At 46.2% G+C, this 27430-nt stretch overlaps 1 protein-coding gene across 2 annotated transcripts in view; it reads right to left on the bottom strand.

Annotated features, from left to right (window-relative positions):
* The window catches only part of FLVCR1 (FLVCR choline and heme transporter 1), a 136053-nt gene that overhangs the window by 50807 nt on the left and 57816 nt on the right, over positions 1 to 27430 (bottom strand). The window lies entirely within an intron of this gene.

Genomic DNA, 27430 nt, shown 5'->3' with positions numbered 1-27430 from the left:
AATAGTTAAGCTGGCTCAACATCAGACTTTCTGTGTGCTGCACGTCATCGTGTTAGACTTCAGGTGGAGTTCAATCCATGTGCACAAAACCCACTTTCAACGGGAGATGGCGTTTTCACAGACAAAAAAACGGGGGATGAAAACCATCTCTCCGTTCACAAGCAAACACCCAATCAGTTTCTCCCCTTTCTTCTTTAGGTTCAGTGTTGCCAGATTTTCAGACCCGTCCCAAGCCCAAAGCCGCTCACATATAAGCCCAATCAGACCAGTTTCAGCCCAAAAACCAGCCCAAATTAGCAAGTCTCCAATTATGCACAAATTGTCATCAGAAACAATTTTAACGACAAATATACATTCTATTCAATATACAGATGGTGGGAGGGTGTTAACTGGGCACCTGCCTTAATGCTATTAATTTTTAAGACCAGCTCTCACTGCGACTTCTAAGAGCCCCTACAGCTCCACTCTGCCTATTGCTTAAAGATTCAGCCCCCCCGCCCCCCGAAATCAGCTCCAGTTCGAGCGGCAAACAGTGTGCGTCAGTGCGCGCCTTGGCATCAGCAACGTGGTGAAGCACGGAGTGTCAGATCCATGCCAGGACAGTGGTAGACAGACGCACGTGGTGCTGCCAGCAGGTGCGTGCGAGGTTGGGTGGCCCTTGCACGACCGTTTTCGAAGCTGGGCTGGCCTACGAACAACCGATGTGGTCAGTTTTGGTTTGGGTGTTAAAACACTCTTTACCTACGTCAACTTCCTGGCATCTATCAATATTCATCACTTCCTACAAATAGGGTGACCCACTGGCATGGGTGCAAATTCGGGACGGTGAGTGTAAAAATTCAGGACAAAGGGTCAAAATTCAGGACAAAAATTCAGGACGGGAGGTCAAAATTCAGGACAAAACTTCGGGACAAAAGGTACGTTTTACAGACACATCAAAGGAGGTCGCGTAATAGTGTATAAGTAATTCCATCTATATCCAAACATTCATCCATTTGAAAACATACGTATCTTTCCATCCATCATTTCACTCATCCATCTCTCCATCCACACTTTCACTCATCCATTCATCCACCCTTTCACCCTATCCATCCGTACACTCATCCATCCACTCTTCCACCCAACCATCTACTCATCGATGCAGCCATTTATCCACTCACCCATCCAGCCATCCTTTCACTTACTCATCCATCCACCCAGTTACTCATCCTACCACCCAGTCCCCTTTTCGGTCATCCATTCATCCTCCCTTTCTCTCTTCATTGACCCTTTCACTTAGCCATCCTTCCTTTCTTCGATCCACCCATACTTCAACTCATCCACTCATGAATCCATCCATTGACCCTATCACTCATCCATCCACTCATCCATCCACCCATTCACTCACCGATCAGCCACCCTTTCACTCATTCATCCATCCTTTCGCTCATTATCCATCTATTCACCCTTCCATTCATCCATTCACCCTTTCACTAATCCATCCAGTCATCCACCCATCCCTTCACTTACTCACTCGCCCACCTTTTCCTCTTAATTATGAGCTGAGCCTTTGTCTGCAGAGTTGCAGACAGAAGAGGCCCATCAAGAATTTCGCCCTTGCTGTCTTCCTAAAGCAAGGGGTGGGGTGGGGGAGGGTTCACCATGCACCTGCACATAGGCAATCTGAAAAAGTGGAAGTCATGAGTCATGCATGATGCACAGTGCCAGGCCATGAGGTGATTGTGACATGGTATTTCCAGGGCTTTAAGCGGGATGAAAAAACTGGGGGTCTCTCCAAGGGGCGTGTCTGATGTAATTAATGGTGTTGCTTAAAACAACTAAGCTAAAAATCTGTGCTTAGCATTGTGTATCGCCGGACTGGTATTTTGCCTCTTCTGTCATTGCATCCAGATATATATCACAACAAGTAACGTTACACCTACAACAAGCCAGAACCATTTGCTTTGTTAATGGTTGTTAGTTTCATAAAATAAAAAAATGCAGCAACCATGGCTTAATTGAATATAATATTGAAACTGCACTTTTCTAAAATGATGAGACGGAAAGAATTCCCTGCCCCAATCTCCACTCTGTCTATTGCTTAAAGACTCGCACCCCCCCTCGAATTTTTTTCTTACATCCCCCTCCCCTCGAAATTTGGCTCTAGTTGCGCATCTGATTCACTCACCTGAGGTCGGGGCGGGTGTCGCAGTCCGGACTCAGCAACTGCGGGCGCCGCCGGGCAGCCTGCTGCTGTGCTGCGTGACTCCAGGCTGTGCTGTCGACTGGTGGTGGGCTCACTGGGCTGGCTAGCCTGTGCTGCGCAGAGAGCGCTGCCTGCGAGCACCACCCGCCGCCGCCTGTGGCCTGGGTGACCACCAGTGGACCACAGTGGGCGGCAGCAGCAGGGACACCACGTGCGTCCGACTCTAGTCCGAATCCTCATGAATCATGATGATGGCATGATGATGATGATGCGTCCTGACGTCCACCGTTGAGCCGAGCCGAAAGTAAGAGCTCCAGCCTCCGTCAGGTCACGCACCATGACGCACGCACACAGTCCCAGCATTATAGAGAACCCAGGGCCGTCATTGGTAGCGTTTTCGTGCGCTACTTGATTGACGGCCCTGGGGGACCCCCACACTGGCCCGCACACACACAAGTTCACAACAACAAAGCTAGGTGACCCCTGCAGCACGCATGTGCAAAATAAGAGTGAGTGCACTGACTCCTCGTGGTCGGCGCCCACCCAGGCCACAAAATTGCGCACAACCTTTTAAATCAAGCCCAAAAAGTAGCCCCCCGCCAGGCATGGGTTTTTCCCGCACAACTGGGAAAAAAGTTGCCCAATTGTGCGGGAAATAGCCCAATCTGGCAACATTGTTTAGGTTTCGCCTGCACAGCGCTTGCGCTGTGCTTGAGAAATCTATTATTTTTAATACAAACTTAAAAGAGGTTTACACCTTGCCTCCTCTCTTTCCTGGCTCCTCATTAGTTCCTGCGTGTGCCAGGTACTCTTTCCTCTATTTCTATTGGCTGTAGCATATTTTCCTGCATTTACCAATTCTTGCTCCTCGTTTGCTTCTTTTATCAGTTTCCCGTTGCTGAAATACTGTTAACATCCGCTTTGGTGGAATTATATTTTCATAAAGTTTTGCCTTTTACTATTGCAGGATATTTATAAAACAATTTATCACCCAGAGAGATTAAGTGATTTGCATAGATGAAGCGTGGCGCCACCGAAACTCGAAACAGGATCCCCACCTCTCAAGTCATCAGCTCTGGCCACTGCGCCACATCCTCTTCACGCCTGTGTTATCTCTCAGGGAGCTCTTTCCTTCTGACAGACGATAATTGATGAAAACAGCTCTTTATACATTACATAGGCGAAACTGATGCATTACCGATGCTTGTTTAGGTTTCGCCTGCTTGTTGCTCCTCTGCTTCTCTTATCAGTTTCCCGCCGCCGAAATAGCGTTCACATGGGTTTTGGCGGAACTATAGTTTCATAAAGTTTTGCCTTTTACTACCGCAGCATATTTATTTAACATTTAGCACTCGGAGACATTAAGTGATTTGCATGAAATCACAGGATGCTGTGCGGCGCAGCCGAGACTTGAACCGGGATCCCTACCTCTTGAGTCAGCAGCTCTGGCCGCTGTGCCACATCCTCTCCACTCCTGCATTATCTGTCATGGAGCTCTTTCCTCCTCCCTGACCATGATTGATGAAAATAGCTGTTTATTTATTACATAATTAAAACCGATGGATTACCAATGCTTGTGCATAGAAATGGTAGCCCTTCTTTGAACAGCGAATCACCGTCACTCTCGGGGAGAGGATGTGGTCAGTCGGCTAAACTGCCGACTTTGGTGCTGGAAACCAGAATTCGAGCCTCGAGGTCGCGTCCACATGCTGTGATTCTGGGCAAATCACTTAATCTCCCTGTGCCTGAATGTGTAATGTAAATACGATGCTCATGCAAAGCGCTCCAATACCTTCGGGTCATATTCGCGCTATATAAATATGCAAAAAAAAAAAATATATCAGCAGCACGGTCTTACCTGAATGAGAGGTCTAAGACCAGGATATTGTTTGCTTTAGAGCACTGTGTGCTCGGGGTTAGCGGCCCGTAAACACGCTTTACAGCCACACCCTTAGACAACACTCAAACAAAGCAGGCAGAGCAATAGAAAGATTTGAATTAATTCACGTCAGGAAAGTATTATGCATTTCTAAAATCTATACATTAATTGTGTGTGGGCGATTTCTTATTTTATGCAAAACAACAAAATTAGCAGCAAAAGTATATACCCAACAGCAGACAGTATCCAAATAAATAGACATATGCCTGATTACAATGGTAAACTCACTGAGATTGCAAAGTCAACAAACTATGCAACACAGGAGTTTGAATGGGTAGGAGTGCTGCAAGGCAGCAGGTATAACCTGGGCTCTGGGGACCACTGGGGCTGTGGCACCTACTCTGGCCTTCAGCAACTGGTTAGAAATTTAGAAAATGTATGTATATTTGTAAATGTGCATGAATTTCAAATTAGAGGATAAAAATCTAGTATGGGTTACTGGTGGTCTCAGTCGATGCACAGGTATGTGCAGACACAAAGCGGGCATGTATGAGGAGCAAAAACACAAAGTGACATGCAGGAGTCTGGCATATTGCTCCATCTTAGAACTAAAACATTTTGAAAAACTCCAACTTTCCCATTAAAATCTAAATGTCGTTATTTTGTTTCTGAACTAAATAAGATATTTTCTAATGTGTTTGGTATACACTAGTTTCTGTAGTTTTGTGCATCATTTTGAGGTTCAAATCATAGACACTGCTTAGTCGGGTGTCCCCGGCTTCCTGTAGTAATTCAGTGGGGTCCACACAAGTCAAAATTTAAGAACAGCGGGTATGCCGGTCTCTGCGGTGGACTGGCTTGAAGCAAAATATCCAAAAAGGCCAAGGACTCTTAAAGAGAACTAGGAGAGAACAGAGATAGCACAAGATAGGCAGGATCCCTGTAAGACCAAGAACTCTCCTGCTTTTCTACACTCTGCTCTGGCCAGAGCCTTGGAATGGTTCCCAAGCGTGTGAGCTCCAACAGGCAAGAATCAAAGAAAAACGTCAGGTTGGGAAACTATGTGTAAAGAATGGTGTGGTGCAAGAAGGAACTTGGAAAAATTCGCCATTACTCATTCTGAACAAAGGCCTTCACAGTCCTGCCTTTCAGAGGAATGCAAGACTTTTGTGAACAGGAGCAGAGGAGGTGGAGAGGAATGCACAAGCACAGCACACAGTTCTAGTGAGAAGCACCGCACACAGTTCTAGTGAGTCGCATCATCACAGACGCTCTTTGGCTGCACAGCGAGTGAGAGCGCAGGACCCGGAACAGCAAAGCGGGGCTGACCAGTGTGGTCAACCACCCTACTGGGGAAGGAAGAACGTCCAATGAAACTACAGAACACAAAGTGGAGTGAAGAACAAGCCAAGCAAAATCAAGTGAATGGTCGCTAATTTTCAGGAAGACCCCTTCTGGGCAAATAGATTTCGACCCCTCACGACCTTAGAAGATAACGATTGACCACGAACCCTAAGGCATCAAGTAGTGGTGACAACTGGGGGTGAGGCTACTAAAACAAGTTGCCCTAGTGGGGTAGAGACAGAGAGGTGGGCAACAAAACCTACAGCTGTGCCGCAAGCGCATCTTGCACCATCAACATCAGTAAGTTACACTAGGAATTTATTTTTGGAGGCTGAAATTCAACCCAGTCCCCCAGTTATAGGGAGAAAGGGAGTAGTGTTGAGGCCTTCTGAAACTGTAACATCAATACAGAGCCATGGGTTACAAAGTGGTCCCCTAAGGACAGAGGATGGGGGGAGGGCGCAAAGACAGGGAGGTGGCAAACCAAATGTGGTTATGCATGTGAAGGGAGAATTAAAGTTTATTTCTTGGAACATTGCGGGTCTGAATGGGAAAATGTCCAATACCGAATGGAGACAGTATATTGGAGGGTTTCAAATCATCTGTCTACAAGAGACCTGGGCGGTGGATAGTAAGCTCCTCCATATGGCAGGATACAAATGTTTTTTTTGGTACCAGTCCAAAAAACTAGCTCAGGAAGAGCGCGGGGTGGGTTGGCAATATATGTCGATTTAAATGTGGAAGGAGAATGGAGCAGTGTATCATGGTTTTCACATAATATCCAAGTGATACACTTTAGCAGCCCTGGTCGTAGGTGGACTCTGTACAACTTGTATAATGCAGGGTCCACTGAAGGTATTAACCCTACAATAAAGGAGTTAGAATTCAGACTTTCCCAGGAATTAGGCCATAGAAAAGGGGCGATAGAATCTGCTACATTATTAATGGGCGACTTGAATTGTCATTTGTGTCGAACTTTGTTCCCCCTCAATGCAGATTGGTCTCGGTGTCCAACCGAGAAAGGTCCTCATTTTGAACACACAGCAGAGGGTACAGCCCTGAGTAATCTCTTGAGAAGTCACGATCTGGTACACACAATTGATTTGGTCTCCCAGGAGCATGATGGGTCACTTACTCCGACATTCAAGGGGAGAGGATGTCACTCTTACATAGATTACATGATAGCGTCCAGACTGGTAGAAAATTGGATTGGCACTGTATGGATTCACTGGAATGATTTTAGTGACCATAACCCCCTAACCTTGGACCTAGTAAAGCACTGTCGATCTGGGACGCGCCCCCAGGTGGACTGTGTGATGAAGGTAACTGAACAGGGAAGGCGGATCAGATGGTCTAAAATCAATGGTGTAGCCTTTTACAAAGAATTAATGGCAAAAGGTAAAGTACAGATAGACGAGTGTCTAGACCCTAAGATTGAGGGGAGTACCCTGGTTACGGCTTTCGGCTCAGTGACCGAAATAATTGATGGTCTTTTAAAAACCAAAGCTCAGTCGAGGAATAATACCCAACCAAGATGGTTCGACACCAAGTGGTCACGTGCCCTGAGAGACTTACAATCTAGTCTAAAAATCAAACCTAGGGATAACTTGAGAATAGCCCACTGTAGATGGACTTATAAACCGGTCCTTAAACAACGGAAGACTGCTCTTCAAAATGAAGCATGGGCAGACTTAAGAGAGGCAGGAGAAAGAAGGGACATGAGTCAATTCTGGAGGATAGTTAATAATCCATGTTTCCAGGATAGTTATACCCCAGAGATGGGAACAAACATCCTACCAGAACAGTGGGTTTCTCATTTCCAGGGTCTGTATAATCATAACCAGGAGTTTGATCAGGAAAGAGGGTGGGAAGAACAACAAGGGCCTATTACTGAGTTTTCCCTAGTGGAAATCACACAAGGGATAGAGGGCCTAGCACGAAACAAAGCTCCAGGCCCTGATGGTACACCACCAGATTTGTATTTAAGGAATGTAGACCTCTGGGCCCTCATTCTTACTAGAGTGTTTAATGCTGCTATCCAGTCGGGTCTACCACGTTCATAGTCAACAGCAGTCATTATACCCATTTTCAAGAAGGGTAATAGGGACAACCCGCAATGTTTTAGACCAATTTCCCTAATAGATGTTTCGGCCAAAATCCTGGGCAGGGTAATTTTGCAGCGACTGATGGAATGGACAGAGGACAATCGTATAATAACAGACATCCAATATGGCTTTAGAACAGGAAGGTCAACGAGCGACCAATGTCTGAATCTTTATATGTTGGTTGCAAAGTACACTAAAGCCAGTAATGAAGCCATGTATCTGGGATTCATGGACTTAGCAGCCGCCTTTGATAATGTTAATAGGAACAAGCTATGGTGTCTGATGAGAGATATGGGTATCGATTTGGGCCTGATTAAAATCCTTAGGGAGCTACATCGGGACACAACAGCCAAAGTTCGCTATAATTTGGAGGGAGGGAATACGAAATCGTTCCCCTGTATGAGTGAGGTGAGGCAGGGGTGCATTCATTGCCCCCTTCCTGTTCTCGCTATACATTAACTTAGAACAGGCTCTGCTAAGTCTAAAGACAGATTGCCCGAGAATAGGATTGCGCCAAATTCCGGTGCTTCTATACGCAGATGATGTGGTTCTGCTCGCCCGTACACCAAGGGGCCTGCAAAGCCTGATAGATGGGTTTGTAAAATTCATGGATACCCGGGGGTTGTCAGTAAATCTGAATAAGTCCTTTGTAATGCTGGCAGGTGCTAAACCATGCAAGAGTTTTGCATATAAAATAGGGAACCACCAACTGGAGATAACTCCCTCTTTTTCTTACCTGGGGCTACTTTTTGATGGGGCACTTAAATTTAGATCCCTAGTGGAGGATCGATGCACAAAATTAATCTCCACAAATGGGGCCATATTAAATTATGGCCGAAGGTTGGGCCGATGGTCCCCAGAACAAGTGATGAACCTTTATGGTTCGATTGGCTGGGCCAAAGCTACGTATGGCTCAGAAGTCTGGGGTTATGTCAATGTAGAGCAACTGCAACTGGTGGAAAACAAATTTATGCGTAGGATCCTGAGGGTCCCCCAGAGTTCCCCAGCTGTAAATGCTCACAAGGAATTAGGGAGACCTTTTCTAGAAGATGAACTTAAGATAAGACCCATCGTAGCCTGGTTAAAAATATGGGCTAACCCTAAGGCCGATTTTACAAGACAAATCTTGAGGGATTGCCTGACAAGGGATAAAGGATTACAAATTCCTTGGTTATATTATGTTAAGACCACCCTGGAGGGCATTGATCAGAGGGATCTCTTCACCGATCCCAGTTCTATTCTATTGTCTGATAAACTGAAAATTAAAACTCTGTTGGCTGCTAAACTCGCCAAAATAAGAACAAAACGGGAGTTGTTAAAGCACACTGTACTCACCTATAACTATATTAAGAACACAGAGGGCATGGAGCCATATCTCTATGTAATGTATAATGCCCAGGATAGGTTTTTAATGACCCATTTTAGGCTCAATCTTCTACCTCATATACTGGCAGAACTGCCAGGTTTTACACAGTCGATTGAGCAGAAGGGTGCCTGCGGCTGCGACAACTTGTCTCCGCAGGACACCCTTCATTTTGTACTTTTGTGTCATCTTTTTAAGTACCCTAGACGTAAGTTCCTGGTTGAGATTTTAAAAAAAGAGAAGTTTCGTCAAGCCAAAATGGCTTTATTGTTCTTGCAAAGAGCTCATGACCCATGGTCACTGTGTTGCATTATGAATTTTATTAAGACTGCTGTAAAGCTAAGAAACACTAGAGGGGTGGGTGCTTGAAGGGCCCCGTGTTGAGCACTGTGTGAATTGTTTTTATATTTTAATTAATGAAATGCTGGAATTCATAGTAATGTAATTCTTTTTTTTAAATTGTTGATATATGTACTTTTATTATGTTTTTAACTATCGAATAAAGAATTACTGAACTGAACTGAAGTGAATGGTCTCACAGGAAGCAATGTCCATATTCATTAATATCTAACAATGTACCCATTTAGTCGTCTTTGAAAAGTTTACTGAAAAATCAATAATACTCAGCAAACATCACAACACTAGAAACTAAGGTATACATGTCTAAAATAGGATTTTCTTCTATTGGTATGAATCAAAACACAGGAATAAATAATATCTGCAAATTAAACCATTTGCACATGGTATGGAGAGACTGCATAGGGCTGGAAGGTTACACCTCAAGTTTAAAGCTGCCTTTATCTAAATAAAATATCACTTTTGAATTAGTCAAGTGGCAGCAGCTGACTATGGGCAGATTCACAAAGCCACCTCCTTACACACAAGTTTAATTTAGGTGCACAATTGCATGGTTTACAGGTGCAGATTATTTGCAATTCACAAAACGTGAATTTGATCTTTGCAGGTTGATTTCCTATCACATAATATTACGCCACTATACTGTAATATTGCATGGGAGTAAATATGATACCAGCGGCTGTGAGTGGGAGTTACAGGGTCTGTGGGTATATACTATTCACAGACATTTTCACGGCACATTTCCACCCAGGATGCGGCCAGAGATTTACTCCTGTGAAGGCCAGGAATAAATCTGTACCCAGGCATGAGCATGGGAAGGGAATCCCTCCAAACTGGTAGGAATGTAGAGCAAGGAAAATATTTGCCATTTGGAGACAAAATACAGCAGTTGTAAATCCATTTTTGCTAAACAATCCACACATGCTTAGTTGCACACCATGTATAATTATGCATAAGTAGCTGCTTACAATTAAGAGTGTTATTAAGAAGAAGAAACTGTTTCTTTGACAATTTTACATTTTTGTAAATCTGCTTTGAAGCAGAGATGGCCCAGGGCCCCAGACTTTCAGGGGGCCCCTGATAGATTAGGCTCTATGCTTCACACAGTCCTGCCCTGAACCCCTTGAATGATTTTTGAAACATAGATTATTTTAAATACCATTTCCTTTATTTTTAAAGCATGGAATGGGTGGGCGTCTATTACAGACATTTTTACAGAGAAATGTTGGGTTTATGTTTTTTAACATCATGCAACACCCATAAAAAAGTTGTTTTTAGATCTAAACAGGACCTCACATATGAGAAATGGCAGTGGTTCTGCTGCTATAATACAAAATTGAAAACACACATCACTATCACTAAATATTAAATGGAAACACATTTAGAATTTGGACCGTGCAGTTTCAGTGACCCGGTCATAGACGGCACAAAAAAAACCAAAATAGGATCATAACTGCAAAGCTGCTCCAAACAAGGGTCCCAAAAATGTCTGGCCCAGAGCCCCCAAAATCCTTAAGATGCCCCTTCTTTGAAGACGGGTGTAAACCTAAACAGTTAAGATTTAGATGCTTTTGTGTAGAACTTGTGAAATGCGCCTGATGCAGTAAGGTACACGGGCCTTAAGCTTCAAAATGCTCTTGAAGTGCACAGAGTTCTTGTTGTGGTTGGCCTGTTTCCTAAAAGTTTCCAAGATGGAGTCAAGTAGGACATAACCCTCCCATGACCTCTCCCACAGAGAGGGCAAGGACTGCTCCATGGCAGGGAACAAACAGTTCAGCAGGAACAGCAGGGCAGGCATTTTATGGGAGATGTTGTTCCCTAATAAACAGGGTTGTGAAGCAATATCGAAATCACTGCAGGACATATTTCGTTCTGTGGTTTCTGTAAATGATCAACGACAATGTACGGCTTGTGTGGGGGAAGATTTAATTACGGTAAAAGAGCTGACCTGTATGAGCACCTACCTAGACACATCTTGAAGCTTCTGTTGTTAAAAGGCCTACTCCCCATCTTGGAGTAGTGAAGGCGCCCTCAGGAAATCCATCTGCCCCTAAGACGACTCTAGGTTACGAAGAGTTGCTTCAACCCACAGTGCCACACGAGGGACTGAATTTTATATACATAATGATGTACAGAACACTGGAAAATATATCCCTGTGCCTTTTCACTTCTACTGAGCCTGAAAGTGGTCTTGGACTGAAATTCATGTTTACCTTGACTCAATGTTAAATATACCCAAGTTACACAACAGAAATAATACCTATTTTTTTCATAACGCTATTACCCAATTTAATTGTATTCAATTTACCTATCTCAAAAGACAGAAGCCTGAGATGGCCTTTGATGGGATTCGTACCAGGTAATAGTAGCCGTCAGCTGCGAACAGCTAAAAGGTTTTCAGACATTTTCTGAAACAAAAGTAAGTTGTCCTTCATATTTCAGCTGTTCGAAGTTTCCTTGCGCAATGTGATATGGTCATATGCCAAGCACAGGCCTGTAGATAGCATCTCGTGATGCAAGCTTTAGGAGATAGCCCAGCCGGTCATCTTAATAGGCCAATGCAAAGGAGCCAGTGTAGCTCTTTCAGAGGTGGTTTAATATGTTTGCAAGTTCAGACATATTGTGGCCACCTGGTTTTGAAGTCTTTGAAGGCTGCCAATTACCTTCTTTGTGAGCCTGGTGTAAAAGATGTTGCAAGAAGATATGGTGTGCACACTAGACCAAGCAGTGATCTGCAGATCATGTTGAGTTTGAAACCTGGCAATGCGGCCTCAGATTTCCTCCCAGGTTGATAAACTGAGCATTATAGACTGGATAATATTAACACATATGCTTTACATTGCATAGAAATGGGAGAAACACAATGTAAAATACAGTATAAAAACACATTGACTTCGCCCATTGGTCGGTTCGAGGAACAAGAGGATTTTCTCAGGAGGAAAAGACCTACAAATTCATGCTCAGGAGCAGCACGTTGGCTCCATGGATGAATGGCATTCTGAATTGGATAGGAATTCAAGATTACTTTCATCTCTAGCTATAGTGGGGAACTTAGACCAAAGGGCATTTTGAAGGGTGGTAAGTAGTGCTGACCAGCACCAAGATTTAGGGACTTTTTCTAATCTAAGATATTTCACAGCTCGATAAACTTACAGAAGAATATTTCATAACCCTGGGCATGGAGATTTCAAATGAACATGAGAATAAATGTTGTAACAACCTAGACCTGTTGCCTGAGACCACACACTCTATATGCTTCATGTGTGTCTTGAAACTGTGCATTGACACATCTGAAAGTGACAGTGCTTGCACCAAAGATATTGACAAGGGAAAAGTGACATTTCAAAGAGTCCATCATTTGCACTGAAAAACAGGCATGCAGAAACCAAGAGCTTAAATATGTAGCTAAACAGTTTCCCTCGGACCTCTACTCTGAGCATCAGTCAGGTGAGACATTTAATCATGAACAAGCTCTAGAAACTGATTGAACAAGATCCAAGAGTGATGCACGCAGAAGGGTAGGATCAGAAATCGATTGAGTTAGAAATGAGAAGATGGATCTTTTACAGAGGACAGTTGTATCAGTAGAGCTGATGTTCAGCCATGCTAAGGATACATTAAAATATCTTCAACCAGAAATGATTTCTAAAAGCCATATATAATATACAGAAGACACCACAACAAAGCCCTTTAAAGACAGAAAGTCTGGGGGTGTGGCCAAGGTGGCGGCGAGTCTCTATCCCTCCGGCGCCGCCGTTTCTCAGCCTTGCGATATCTCCCCTTCTGGCGCCCATCCATGCTCTCCGGTGGGTGCCTTGCTGGCCGGTAGCTGTTCCAGAGCTGGTGGCGGCTTTTGCTCTGATCTTCGGTGCACTGCTGGGGACTGCTCCCGTGCGGCGCATCCCTCCCGGCCCTGGCATTGCTGCGGCCCGGCGGGAGGTCAGCGGTGGGCCTGGCGTCCGAGGTGCGTGGCGGCAGCGTACCTCTATTGCTGTTTGGAGCCCTACAAGTGTGGCAGCGAACCCGGAGAGGGCTTGGTGCGGCGGCGCCCGAGGGTGCTCCGTGGCGGGCGCCATTACGTGTGCGGCAGTGACGGCCTGGTCGGAGCTGTGAAAATGGCGGCTGATGCTCCAGATGCCTGACGGGGCTTGGAGAGTGCAACGGCGATGCACCCTGCTTGAGCCCTGAATCTGGAGAGTGGCCTGCGGGTGACGACGGCTCTGGAGGGCGTTGGTCCGCGAATCGGCAGACGGAGCTGCACTTTGCGGGGAGGACCGCGGATGTGATGAGCGGCGCGCAGCCCAGCTGTGGGGCCCGACGAGTGGCTGCAGTGGAGTGGCTGACCCGGCGCTGGGCCCAGGGACGGAGGAGGGGCGTGCAGAGGCCCGTGCTGTGGTCAGGAGGTTGGGCCTACCTGGCAGAGACTGCAGGGCCTGACTTGCTGAGGCCTGGTTGCTCCGTCCATCGTGTTGCAGCTGGGGTGGCTGATGATACCTGCGTGGCTGGTGCTGCCCTAATGGACTGAGTGTTGACGCCTGGTGGAATCTGCGGGCAGCGTCTCTACCTCGACCAAGTGTCTATGAGGCAGCCTACGGAGGAGGGCTGTTGGGTCTGCTGTGTCCTGGTGTCCCACCGGGGCTGGTCTCATCTCTGAGTTGGAGGGAGGTGGCTGGCTTGGTCTTCCTGGCCCTATTAGTCTTCGTGGGCCCTGGACTTGACTGACCTGTGAGTGGCGGTTGAAGTCGGCGGTGAGCCTTGCTTGACCCATAGGCGAATATACAGCTGCAGGGGCGCGACAACAGGAGTGGCTGGTGCGGTGTTCTCGTCCCAGAGGAGTATTGGCCTGCGCGCTCTGTCCTGGCTGGCCGGTCCAGGTGCAGTTGTGAGGTCAGGCGCTTTGCATCGGTTTGGTGGCAGCTGAGGGGGTTGTGAGGCACGCCGGAACCGAGATGTCGTCGTCCCGAGGACGGAGGGAGAAGTCTCTGAAAGACCTTATGCAGAAGACGGCGGGTTCGTCGGCCCTGCAACCTGCAGTCGGGGCTCCATCGGTGGACGGGGAGGACACGCCAGCGACTAAGGCCTTTATGCTCGAACTCTTCTCTGCTATCAAGGAAGACATCTAGGACCTTCGGTCGCAACTCTCTGCTGACTTGCGCGAGGTGCGGCGGGACGTCGATGAAATTGGGGAGCGGGTTGCGACGCTGGAGGAGCACGATCTCAGCAGGGAGGACGATCTACATCAGCTTCAACAGGAAATGTTGCGTCTGAGGGACCAGAACGTGGAGCTCCAGGCGCACATGTAAGATTTGGAGAACCGCTCCAGACGTAACAACATTCAGGATTCGTGCGGTTCCTTGGAAGGGTGAAGGCGACGACCTGCGGGCCTACGTCAGTGCTTTGTTTCTGCAGATTCTCGGGGATGAGGAGTTAACGGAGATACAGTTGGACCGGGTCCATCGAGTGGGCCTGCCGCGTGGTGCCAAAGCTCCCCCTCCAGATATCCTTGTTTAGGCTCATAACTTTCAATTGAAGGAACGTATCCTGCATAGAGCGCGGGATTTGAATCCGGTGCAGTTTCGTGGTCACCAACCCATACTTTTCCAGGATTTGGCCTCCTCCACTCTTAGTAAGCGCAGAGCCTTTAATCCCATTACCAACCACCTTCGCGAGCAACAAATCCCCTACTCCTGGGGCCACCCGTTTCGTCTCATTTTCAAGTACAAAGGCACATTGCACCAGCTTCGTTCTTTGGAGGAAGCGTATGACTTACTGCGCATTGAGAAGCCTGCTGATGGAGCGGGAGCTGGGGGGTCACCTCCCCGCGGGCGCCGTCGCTCCTCCGGGTGGCGACGCGTAGGAGCAGCGCGGGTGAGCCCCGCTCCTGACATGGCTGCTAGCAGGCTGGAACGAGAGGCAGTGCTCTCCTCCGTATCGCAAGCCATGGATAATCCGGCGACACCTTGAGTCATTCACTATGGCGACCACTTGGGTGCTTTATCTGGCGCCGGAGGGAGGCAATGTTTTGCCAGTGAGTGATTTCCCCTGCGGCTGAGTTGTCGAGTTAACAACTGCGGACGACCTGTGGCGGTTTGGGCTTGTGCCACGTTTCCCCAAACACTGAACTTTGAGACAAACTTTTGTCATGTTTTTTTGGTTTGCTCACTGTTTTGTATTTTGCAGGGGTTTTATTTGGTTGTTGTACGGGGTGTGCTTGGGTTTTAATTTGGGGCACCGCATCAGATCACGGGATGCCATGGCAGATCACTTGTTTGAGTCAGCTGGCCCTCGTTGCCTCTGGGGTGGGCGATCTAGAGCGGATAAATAGCCCGGCGCTTCCCGATTACTGTGATGGGTAAGGACCAGAAAATTGTTAGTTTAAATGTAAGGGGGCTGAATAATCCTGTAAAACGAGCTGCAATCCTCTCCCTCTTAGAGAATGCTGGGGGCGATGTATGTTTACTCCAGGAAACCCACCTGCTGGGTGCGGATACTAAACGAATGAGGGATAGACGGTTCCCGCAACAGTTCTGGTCCTCGGGACCGTCTAAGAAAAGCGTGGTGGCAATTCTTCTTAGTGCAAAATCGCAGTGTAAAGTTGTTTCCACGGTGGCAGACATAAGGGGGCGGCTGTTGGCTGTCAGGATCCAGTGGGGGGATGCTTGTTTGACAGTTGGGTCGTTATATGCCCCGAATGAGCGACAGAAGCCATTTTTGCGCCTGGCCCTGTCCGAGGTGCTTGCCTCCCCTGATTCGGCACTCTTGATTGGAGGGGATCTCAATATGGTAATGGACCCTATCTTAGATAGGTCAGAACAGAGGTCTACTCAGTCTGGTGCGCTGTCGCAGGCTGGGAAGCAGTGGTTGTCTGACTGCGGGTTGTGTGATGTGTGGCGAGTTCAGCATCCGAATGCGCGTGATTACACTTACTTCTCAGCGGCACACAAAACATATGCGCGCCTTGACCACTTTTTAGCCTCTTCGTCTCTTCTCCCTCTTTTGCATGCAGCAGATTTTACCCCCCCGCTCCCTTTCGGATCATGCTCTTATTTCGGTCCTCCTCCCTGCGCGATGCGTGCGGTCAACACCTTCGGGCTGGCGTCTTTGCGATTCCCTTCTTCACTCCGAGGAAGTCACTAAGTGAGTCCGGGATACTATTGTGCACTACATCTCTGAGAATGAGCAGGAGGGTACGCCCTTAGCATCGGTGTGGGAAGCGTTGAAACTAGTAGCGCGGGGTGAATTCATTGCGATTGCTGCGTCTTATGCGAAGCTGCGCAGAGAAAAGCTAGAGTTAGAGCAGGAAGTGGGAGAATTGGAGGCAGTCCATAGGCGGACCGGTGCGCCGAGGGTGTGGAGAGAGTTAGAGAAGCAGCGGCGCATGCTAAAGCATTTGGATCTAGATAGGGCTGAGCATGCTCTTCTGCGTCTGTGTCACAAATTCTACCTCAGTGGAGATCGGTGTGGGGGGGAACAACCTTTACAACGCAACTTTTACAACGCACTACACTTACAACGCATTTTTTACAACGCACAATCCATTACAACGCATGACATTACAACGCAGGACACTACAACGCATTTTTAAAAACTACCTTTACAACGCATTCCATTACAACGCATACCATTACAATGCATAATATAGTAATTTTTACCCCTATACTATCCAACACTTACCCTACTGTTGCACCCCCTGGAGTTAGAATAGTAAATTTTACCCCTATACTATCCAACACTTACCCTACTGTTGCACCCCCTGGAGTTAGAATAGTAATTTTTACCCCTATACTATCCAACACTTACCCTACTGTTGCACCCCCTGGAGTTAGAATAGTAATTTTTACCCCTATACTATCCAACACTTACCCTACTGTTGCACCCCCTGGAGTTAGAATAGTAATTTTTACCCCTATACTATCCAACACTTACCCTACTGTTGCACCCCCTGGAGTTAGAATAGTAATTTTTACCCCTATACTATCCAACACTTACCCTACTGTTGCACCCCCTGGAGTTAGAATAGTAATTTTTACCCCTAAACTATCCAACACTTACCCTACTGTTGCACCCCCTGGAGTTAGAATAGTAATTTTTACCCCTATACTATCCAACACTTACCCTACTGTTGCACCCCCTGGAGTTAGAATAGTAATTTTTACCCCTATACTATCCAACACTTACCCTACTGTTGCACCCCCTGGAGTTAGAATAGTAATTTTTACCCCTATACTATCCAACACTTACCCTACTGTTGCACCCCCTGGAGTTAGAATAGTAATTTTTACCCCTATACTATCCAACACTTACCCTACTGTTGCACCCCCTGGAGTTAGAATAGTAATTTTTACCCCTATACTATCCAACACTTACCCTACTGTTGCACCCCCTGGAGTTAGAATAGTAATTTTTACCCCTAAACTATCCAACACTTACCCTACTGTTGCACCCCCTGGAGTTAGAATAGTAATTTTTACCCCTATACTATCTAATACTTACCTTAAATGCAATTTAATATTATGCGTTGTAATGGTATGCGTTGTAAAGGTAGTATGCGTTGTAATGGAAATGCGTTGTAAAGGTAGTTTTTAAAAATGCGTTGTAGTGTCCTGCGTTGTAATGTCATGCGTTGTAATGGATTGTGCGTTGTAAAAAATGCGTTGTAAGTGCATGCGTTGTAAAAGTGTGCGTTGTAACGTCATACATCCGGTGTGGGAGGATGCTTGCTCATAGGCTGCGAGCGCAAACGCAGACGTCTGCAATTCACTCCATTCGTGACCAGAATGCGGTTGAGCATACCACAGATGCCCTTATTGTCGAGACCTTTCGCCGGTTTTATCAGCGCCTTTATGCGAAAGATGATGCTCCCATGCAGGACACGCAGGACTACTTACGGGCTTGCGATATCACTCCTTTAATTGCATCGTCGGCAGCCAAGCTTGACTCCGCGTTGAAGAGGTAGTCTCGGCGATTTCGCGCTTAAAAATTGCTAAGTCCCCAGGCCCGGATGGCTTCAAGGCCTTGTTTTATCAAACGTTTTGTATGGAGCTGGCTAGCCTTTTAACAAGGCTTTTTAACTCCTTCCTCATATCCGGGGCGGTGACGCCCTCCATGTCTGAGGCGGCGGTATCTGTGATTCTTAAACCTGGAAAGGATCCTGCGGAGTGTGGGTCGTACAGGCCAATTTCACTCCTTAATATTGATGCAAAACTTTTCGCGGGTGTTTTGGCCGCTCGACTTAGCCCCCTTATGGATGATATTATCGATCCGGATCAGTCCGATTTCATTCCGACGCGACAGGGTGGGGATAACTCAAAGCGCATTCTGCACCTCCTTGATCTTGTCCACCGATCGCGCACGCAGGCCTTCCTGCTCTCGATTGACGCGGAGAAGGCATTTGACCGCGTAGATTGGAAGTACTTATTTGCGGTGCTGCGCGGCTTTGGGTTTGGAGATAACTTTATTCGATGGGCCAGTTGCTTATATGCCTCCCCCACAGCGGCGGTGAGGGGGAATGGGTGTAAGTCGGCGATTTTCCCCATTGCCCGGGGCACGAGGCAAGGCTGTCCCCTATCCCCACTCCTGTTTGCGCTCTACATGGAGCATTTTGCCCAGCGTATTCGGTCAAATCCTGACATTGTGGGCCTTAAATTCGGGGCTGATACGCACAAAATCACCATGTATGCCGATGATGTCATTTTTTCGCTTACACAGCCCCGGTCCACGCTCCGGTATCTGACCAAGGAGTTAACTGCCTTTGGGGCGGTGGCGGGATTCAAAGTCAACTTTACAAAATCACAAATTCTGAATCTTTCCGTGCCGGCAGCTGAGGTGTCGGATCTGCAGCAGGACTTTGCTTTCCAGTGGTCGCATTTGGATGTCATGTACCTGGGCATTCGTCTGGCGGCGTCCACAGCTAGAACAGCCGCTCTTAATTATGCCTCGTTAATGGAGCAGACGGCCAAGGCGTTTGTGGCTTGGTCGCGGCTCAAGTTGTCGTGGTACGGACGGATGGCGCCGGTCAAGATGACAGTGCGTCCTCGCATCTTGTACATCTTCCAAATGCTCCCTTTGAGTCCTCCACCGGGGGTGCTTCGAAAACTACAGGGACTTCTAAATAGGTTCTTGTGGGATAATAAGAAGCCGCATCTCTTGCTGGCGTTTGTATCCTCACCAAAGGCGCAGGGAGGGTTGGGCTTTCCTTTAGTGGGCGCTTACTACCAGGCGGCGTGCCTCCGCTTCATTGTAGAATGGAACCGACCTCTCTCCAGCAAGCACTGGAATTTTATGGATCAAACAGTGGCCGGTCGAAATATATGGCGAGAACTGTGGCTCCCGCGCAGACATAGAGCGTGGGGGCTGTATTCCTCGGCGATTACCTCCCCGACCCTCAGAGTGTGGGATCGACTTGCGGGTCTGAGAGGTTGGACCACGTTTCCTTCCCCTATGTCCCCCATCGTGGATAATCCTGATATCCAGCCGGGATGTGCATCCCCGATTTTTCAGCGTTGGAGGGAGGAGGGTTGTAAACGTGTAGGCTCTCTGTTTGATCTTGAGGGCGTGATTCCCTTTTCCCAGCTGCGCGAATATTTTGACCTACCAGCTTCAGATGCCTTCCAATACTCGTAGGTTGTACCATTGGGTTACGCGTGCGGAGAATTTGGCTCTTATGTCTCGGCCCCTCACAGCCTTTGAGAAGTGGCTGGTGTGTAAAAAAGGGGACCGTAAGCTCATATCTGAACTTTATTCCATGATTGCCTTGCACTCGCCGACACGTCGCACGAGAGCGCAAATCAGATGGGAAACGGAGCTGGGGAGGCCCTTAACGCACAAAGAGTGGGAGCACATTTTTTATGGGGCGCACCACACTGCTTCCAACGTTGCAGGGGCGGAATCTGCTTACAAAGTGGTTACTTATTGGTATCATACCCTGGTGCGCATTAAGACTTGGGATAGATCCAGATCGGACCTCTGCTGGCGGGGGTGTGGTCTGCCTGGCACCCTGTTTCATTTGCTATGGCACTGCCCGAAGCTGGTGCGTTATTGGACAGCAATCTAGATGATGTAGACGCGGCCTTTCAGATCACATTGCCATGCGCTCCTGAATACACACTATTGGATCTTCCCCATCCTAAGTTTTTCCCACTGAAATCATTGCGGGGTAAACAGATAGCCATGGCATTGTTGGCGGCACGACAGGTACTTTTAGCACAATGGGGGTCCCTGGTATCCCCGGATCCCCGTGATTGGATCCTCAGACTTTGGCAGCAGCTGGCTATGGAACGTCTGTCGCTTAGTGCAGATGGGAAAGGCAGGGAATTTGCTAAACTCTGGGCTCCGTTCTTGCAGATTCTCACGAGAGACATGAGGGAGGTAACTTGCCCGAAATATTTGCAAATCTTACAGCTCATTCCCTTAGAGACACCTGTAGTAGCCAGCGCTGGAGTAGCTAGATGATGGTCCGTTTCTTGGGGGCTGTGGTGTGTAATTGGTGGTCGCGCTCGAACTGATGCGCAGGGAGGGTGGGTGGTTTTTGTTGTTTATGTGTTTCTAAAAGTGGTTTCTTCGCTAGAGGCCTCCGCATTTTACCTTTCCTTAAATTAAACGCGGGGTCGTCCTCCGGGATATAGACCTTCACGCTGTGTCATTCTCCTTGCTTTGCGCTCTGCCGGCAGTCTGATGTAGGCAGCTAAGCTGTGTACAATTGATCTCGCAACCACGCAATAAATAAGTTGAATTCTAAAGACAGAAAGTCTGTTGGGGAATACAGAGCCTCAAAACCTGCACAATGTCCCTCAGGAGGAAGGGGTGAACTGGATTCTAACAAAGAACAAATGCTGTGGAAGTTGCATTGCCTTATCAAGGGATATCCCCACCTATCCACTATAAAAATTAATCTGAGAGCACACGCCTTAATCAAAAGTCTCTGCTACATAGCCTACCGGGCATCTTTGACCAGCAGTTCATTAGTAGCTCATGACAGTTAAAGTGTTTACCCTTCCATACAACTGCATCCAAAGTACATGGTTTACCTCACTCCACACCCGGTTCAACATTCTCTTGTTCTATTGTTTTATGTCCTGTAATTGGTCTTTTGTATGTCATTTCTGTTAAAAATACTATGCCTGCTTATAAAAAAATAGTGCTCAGCATGTAGCAGAGCTGCTGTTGATGCCAGAGCTGGACTTAGCTTATCAACATTTGAGGTGGCCATTTTACAACAGACGCGAGCTTGTGTGCAAACTCTCCATTGCTTCTTTTCGCCTAGAATTCATGAACAAGACAGGCGCTTTGAATCTTAGCATGCTTTCCACTAACCATGAACTTATATCCCAAAATATTCTCACACAGTGTGACATTAGATGTGGAAGGATTTTCTCTTCATGAGAAAAATCGGAAACTTCGTCTCCAGGAAGTGGTTGAGGGTGAATCTTCCATTATTCCTTTGAGTCCTATGCCTCGTTGATCATCTACAAGGCTTGAACAGAGTTTCCACCATTGTGAAAGTTGACTCAATGATGGCAAAGCTAGTCTCTCAAGGATCTCTGGCATTTGAGAAACCCTCCCCCATCTTATAGAGTGAATAAAAGGATGGATGGAGGTGGCAATACTCCTCTGGGCAACAAAAGATACAATTAGGATAAATATCCTATGGCCCATATACTGCGGAATCCCTTCTGAAGGATTTCTAGACTCTGCCATGAGTTATGGACAACACAACTGTAAGGACTCTGACGTTAGGGTGGAGAAGGTAGTCTGAATATAGAAATTGCATTTAAGGCTAGGTCTTTCAGCTGCAACATCTACTTCTACTATTGCTCCTCTGGTTCAGGTCTAAACACGGTACAGAAGAGAATACAGGATCCAGAATAAACCTTTATTGAAGCTGCCGTTGTACGAGTCCAATGTGTTAGGTTCACATGAAAAGGACTCTAGCACACCTGGCCCAAAGACACAAAGAACATGTCAATTTTGCTCTACCATCATTGCTGCCAGCTCAAGTGAGGAACAGTTTACATGCCTCTTTGAAACAGTAGAGCCTGGCACTCTCGGCTTTCTTGGCCCAGTACATCAATGGAAGAGACTACCAGCCTCAGTTCTTCCTACATCTGGTTCTTGTCCTCCTCTTATTGGGTATCCAGTATCTGCTGAACAAGAATGTAGTGGTACCAGAAGAATAATGGTAGAGGGGCGCTTACTCTATCCTATTTCTAGTCTATAAACTACCCGGAGACTACAAGTATTGGATAGCAAGGCAGTGAATTGATTCATAATGCATCTTCACTTTACGATATTGCCATTTCCGACCCTTATGCCAGGCGGTTCGGTCAGAGGACATACTGGCTAGCCAGACCTTACAAGACACTTACCTCCACATGGCCACTCATGCATATTCCCATCAATATTTATGTTCTAGAGTAAACAAATAGAATTTCCATTCTTTGGTACTTTCATTCAGTCTCATTCCATAGGATGCCACCATGGGACTGGCTCATAAGGTGGATTAATTACGGTAAAATAAATATATATGTTTCTGTTTGTTAAAAGGGAGGCAATGGCCAAGAAATGCCAACATCTGGGTTACCCTGGGCTCATGTGCACTGAAAAGCATTAACCCCATGGGTGCTCAGGACGGCTCCCGGCCGTCATGAGTCACGGTAGTCGTGTGCTCATGATGGCCAGGAGTCGTCCGACCGTTGCCGCTCCGCCCACGGGCGGCTAATTCCCCGCCTGAGCGGGCGAATTAATTAGTGGGCGGAGTTCAGACGGCTCCCGGCCGTCATGAGCACAGGCCCACCGTGATTTATGACGGCCGGGAGCCGTCCTGGGTACCTGAGCGCCACGCCCAGCCCCGCCCCCCCCCTCGCACTGCGGCGGAATTTGCCGCGCGGCGAAGGGGTTAACCTTGTCTACTATGCCAATAAGCCCCTTACTTGGAATCGTTTGAGGACACGAGTTTGATATTTCCTGAAATCTAAAGCTCAGCATCCTAGCGAAAGCACCCTATTTTTCTGCTGGATAAAAGTGCCCTATCCCTCTCTCTCGCCAGTTTGATTAGAAGATATTTGTTTATTGTGTTCAACCCAATGAATGGACCTTTTTGCATCAGAAGAGAATCAGGGAGAGGATGTAGCCTTACGGCTAGAGCGGTCGACCTCGAAGCTGGGGAACCGGGTTTGAGTCTCGGCAACGACGCTCAACATCCTGTGATTCTGGGCAAATCACTTAATCTCCCCGTGCCTAAAACAAATGAATGTGTCCTTCTGTAACGAAACTGGTGCTCATGTAAAGTGCTCTGATACCCGATTTCTCGGGTCTAGATCGCGCTTTATAAAACTCTAAAAAAAAAAAATGCTGAAGTCCATTTTTCTCTACTGTCTCCACAATCAATGGAAGAGACCAGCCCAGAAGCTGACTGCATGCTTTTCGTTCACTACTTTTGGTCAGCAGGGTCTTGTTACAAGTCCAGGCAGAGAAGGCATAGGTTTTTGCTAGTGATTTTATTCTGGCTGCAAGGGCCAGGGTTTGCTCTGCTATAGAAGGTAGCTCAAGGATCCCTTTGCAGTTTTGTGTCTCCCCTAGAGCCAATTCAACATCCTCATTTCTCCAGAATTCAGATATGTCTCTATCATGGAGTCAGGAAGAAAAAAAGATAACTGTATAGAGTAAGTGCTGTTCCTGGAATGCAATCTGCAGTCCTGACGTCCCTCTTCACTTAAGCCTTTCCTGAAATAAACTATCAAGATTCATCCACATGTAGTTATAAGGGTCTATGTCCATGGTCATGTGAAGCTTCATCTGGTGTGATTTTTACATGGCAAAGACACAGGTTTGTCTTGGTACACAAAATGGGTAAGAGAACATGGACAGGGCATGGCCTTTATAACAAAAGAGAAGAGAAGAAAAGAAATACATAAAAACAAGAAATTATGTTTTTTATCGTTTTTTTCCCTTAAAAAGGCAGCGGGCATGATTACGATTAAGGCAAGCATGATCGGGAGAGGCATCTTAGAAGCACGCCAATCATGAGGAAATGATGGAGTTTAGGGTGTATGTGGTTAGGGAAGGTAGAGGGGTTTATGACTAAAATGGGAGCACAAACTTCAGGTGGATTTATTTATATCTGCCACTGCCTTAGAGACATTCAGATAAGACAAAAACAATGACTTGACCATGCCAATGGAGTGTATTGTACACTCCAAAGCATGCCTTTAGCTAGAGAGTCTAGCAAGTTCAATCCGCTACTCCCTATATATCTACATCTGTTACTTCCATCCCCCCCAACAACTTCTTACACACTTTACTTTGATCACTGGTGACCTTCAGAAATAATTTTAAAACACAGTGACCCTCTTAATTGAAAGGTAGGAAGGGGTCACCTGAAGACTTGGGAGGAGGTTCTATCTCATATCTTAGCAGGTGCCTCTGGATCTCACTCAGACTGATCACCAGAAGCATCACTCACAATATCAGTTTCAGAAATCTGCCCAAAATGTTTTTCATTAATACATTTTGAGAATGTTATAAGTTGTGTGGAGGAATAAATATCATAGGTTCACCATTTCTGTTTTAACTTTATCACAAATATGTCTTTATAAGGTGACCATTTTGCATAATCAACATAACAAAGTATAAAGTAACGTTAGATGACATAACCAGCCAGTAGTGATAAGAGGATTTGAGGTTATTGGGGATTTCATCTTAAGAGGGAGAGTATTGTATAGAGATCTGCGCACATTTTATAGGGTATTGGGGAGCTCCACCAGGACGTATGGAGGTGAAGTGATTGGCACACAGAGCTTTTTTGGCATTGTTAATGCTCTTTTAAAGATGTCGCACAGCAGTGCCGGCTGCTGTGCAACATGGCTTAAAGTAAATATAAACAAAGCGCGATGGCGCAGTCAACACTGGACGCACCACAGCATTTTGTTTGTTTTTACTTTGATACATGTTCCACAGCAGCCCACGCTGCTGTGCAACAGCTTTAAAAAGTACAGAAAACGCCAATAGGTCTTGCATAGGCAAAACCTATTGGCTTTGACAATGCTTGTTAGTATACGTGACAACAACTGTATTGAAGCAGGAGTGTCGAAAGCCAAAAAGTACTGACTAAATGCCCAAGTGAGATACACAAGATTGGGTGACTTGGGAGAGACTGAAATGAATCAAGAGGAAGAGTAGTTTCTAGGGGGTCTCAAGGTGGACTGGTAGACTGGTCAATGGGGAATTTATTGGTGAGGTAACAGGGTAGTGCAAGATGGGGGGAGGGCCAGGGAAGGCTAAATAAGGGGAGCAGGAGGGTGAATGAGAAATAAGAAAATTGATGTAGACATAATTTGTATCTAACTTGAGAAACCAGTGGAAATCACTTGATAGATTTATTGGGCAAACACAGCATAAATTGCAAAGCATAGTGACCATGCAGGGATGTGTGAGTGGAGGCAGCACATGAGTATGTCTGTGAATCTGGCGTAATAAAGGGTAGAGGTAAGAGTGGAGGAATGAGCATCCAAAATGCCAATCACCTAACTAAGACAAAATCTACAGCTTCAAAAATCCTCCATGAGTTTCCTTGGGGAAAGTTAGACAGCATTATGAAGCAATAAGAGATCTGACAAATAACCAGAGATGGAACATGGTAAACCATTCAGACGACTCTACCCGGCACAGTCTTGAGTGTGCTCTTCCTTCTCGTTACTGATGGGCCGGAGAAAGGTTAGAAGTGAGCCTACATCAAAGCAACAACCAAAGATGGTGCACAACGTGCTCTTGACCATGGGCAAACTTACTTCCTCACCACTGACTCTGGGTGCATAGTCTACAGTGAAATGTTCACAGACATAGGCTTTCTAGACCCCCTGGCACCAAGGATTTGGGTAATGTGGGAACACAAGAAAGAAAACCAGTTGGACTGCAACCACCACGCAACCCACTAAGCAGTACTTGAGTGTGATGCGTTTCAGGTAACGAACAGTAATATGAAATATCACCGGGATAATTAGCAAAACCCAAACCCTCTTTCACATTAATGTGACTTTGAAATGTGGTTAGGTCAGACTTCACGCAATGCCATTGCTGTAACCAAAAATACCAATAACGTCTAGGGGATGCTCAAGAGAACAGCTGTAAAACGGCCACCCAAGTATCCAAATGTCCTCTGTGGACAAAGGCTTACAAAGATAAATTCTTTTCCCGAGCAAGAAACAAAGTTATATCGCCAAAAAGTCAGTCCAAGAAAGTATCAATCCAAATCTTGTATTTTAGTATTCTTCTTTATTTTCTCATCCTGTTCAAGGCCATAGATATTTTACAGATGGCTCATGTCAACAAATAGGCGTAGCTGGTGTAGCCGAGATGTAGCCAACACGTGTTTCGTCTTGGGTATATCGCCAATCGACTTCCTCAGGGAAATCTTAAATTCAGGAACAGGTCCACCAGAATCCCGGCAAAGCTTGTAAATAATCCCATTCTTCGAGCCGGTTTCCCATCCTGAAGGGAGTACTCTCCGAACTCCGATACATATTTATATACTTCACTTTACTACCTGGAACACAAGTAATATTGGGATATATGCTCATACACCTTTTTATTTTGCCTGGGATACAAGTTTTACTAAGAGTCATGCTAAATGGGATTATTTACAGGCTTTGCCTGGATTCTGGTGGACCTGTTCTTGAATTTACGATTGCCCTGAGAAAGTCGATTGGCGATATACCCAAGACGAAACACGTGTTGGCTACATCTCGGCTACACCAGCTACACCTATTTGTTGACATGAGCCATCTGTAAAATATCTATGGCCTTGAACAGGATGAGAAAATAAAGAATACTAAAATACAAGATTTGGATTGATACTTTCTTGGACTGACTTTTTGACGATATAACTTTGTTTCTTGCTCGGGAACAGGATTTATCTTTGCCTCTTTCACATTAGAAAGCTACCGTCAAGAACCTTAGGAAACAATGGATATATTTAAAAGATTTATTTTAAAATCAAAATAACATAAGAGCGCACACAAAATGTGCAATAACTATTATAAAGACAAACAGAAAAGTAGCTGCAATGTTTAAGAGTAATGTAAACATTGATTTGTTAACTAGAAAAAAATATATATACCCTACCCAACAACACAATTCAACAGCATATTTGTTCAAAAATGATATTTTTAAGTTCATGCCACTTTAAGGATTAGCGCCCATGC

This window comes from Triturus cristatus, chromosome 6 (assembly GCF_964204655.1).
Source record: "Triturus cristatus chromosome 6, aTriCri1.1, whole genome shotgun sequence".
Classification (NCBI taxonomy): domain Eukaryota; kingdom Metazoa; phylum Chordata; class Amphibia; order Caudata; family Salamandridae; genus Triturus; species Triturus cristatus.
The sequence above is the reverse complement of the archived record's forward strand: the minus strand, read 5'-3'. Positions and strand labels throughout refer to the sequence as shown.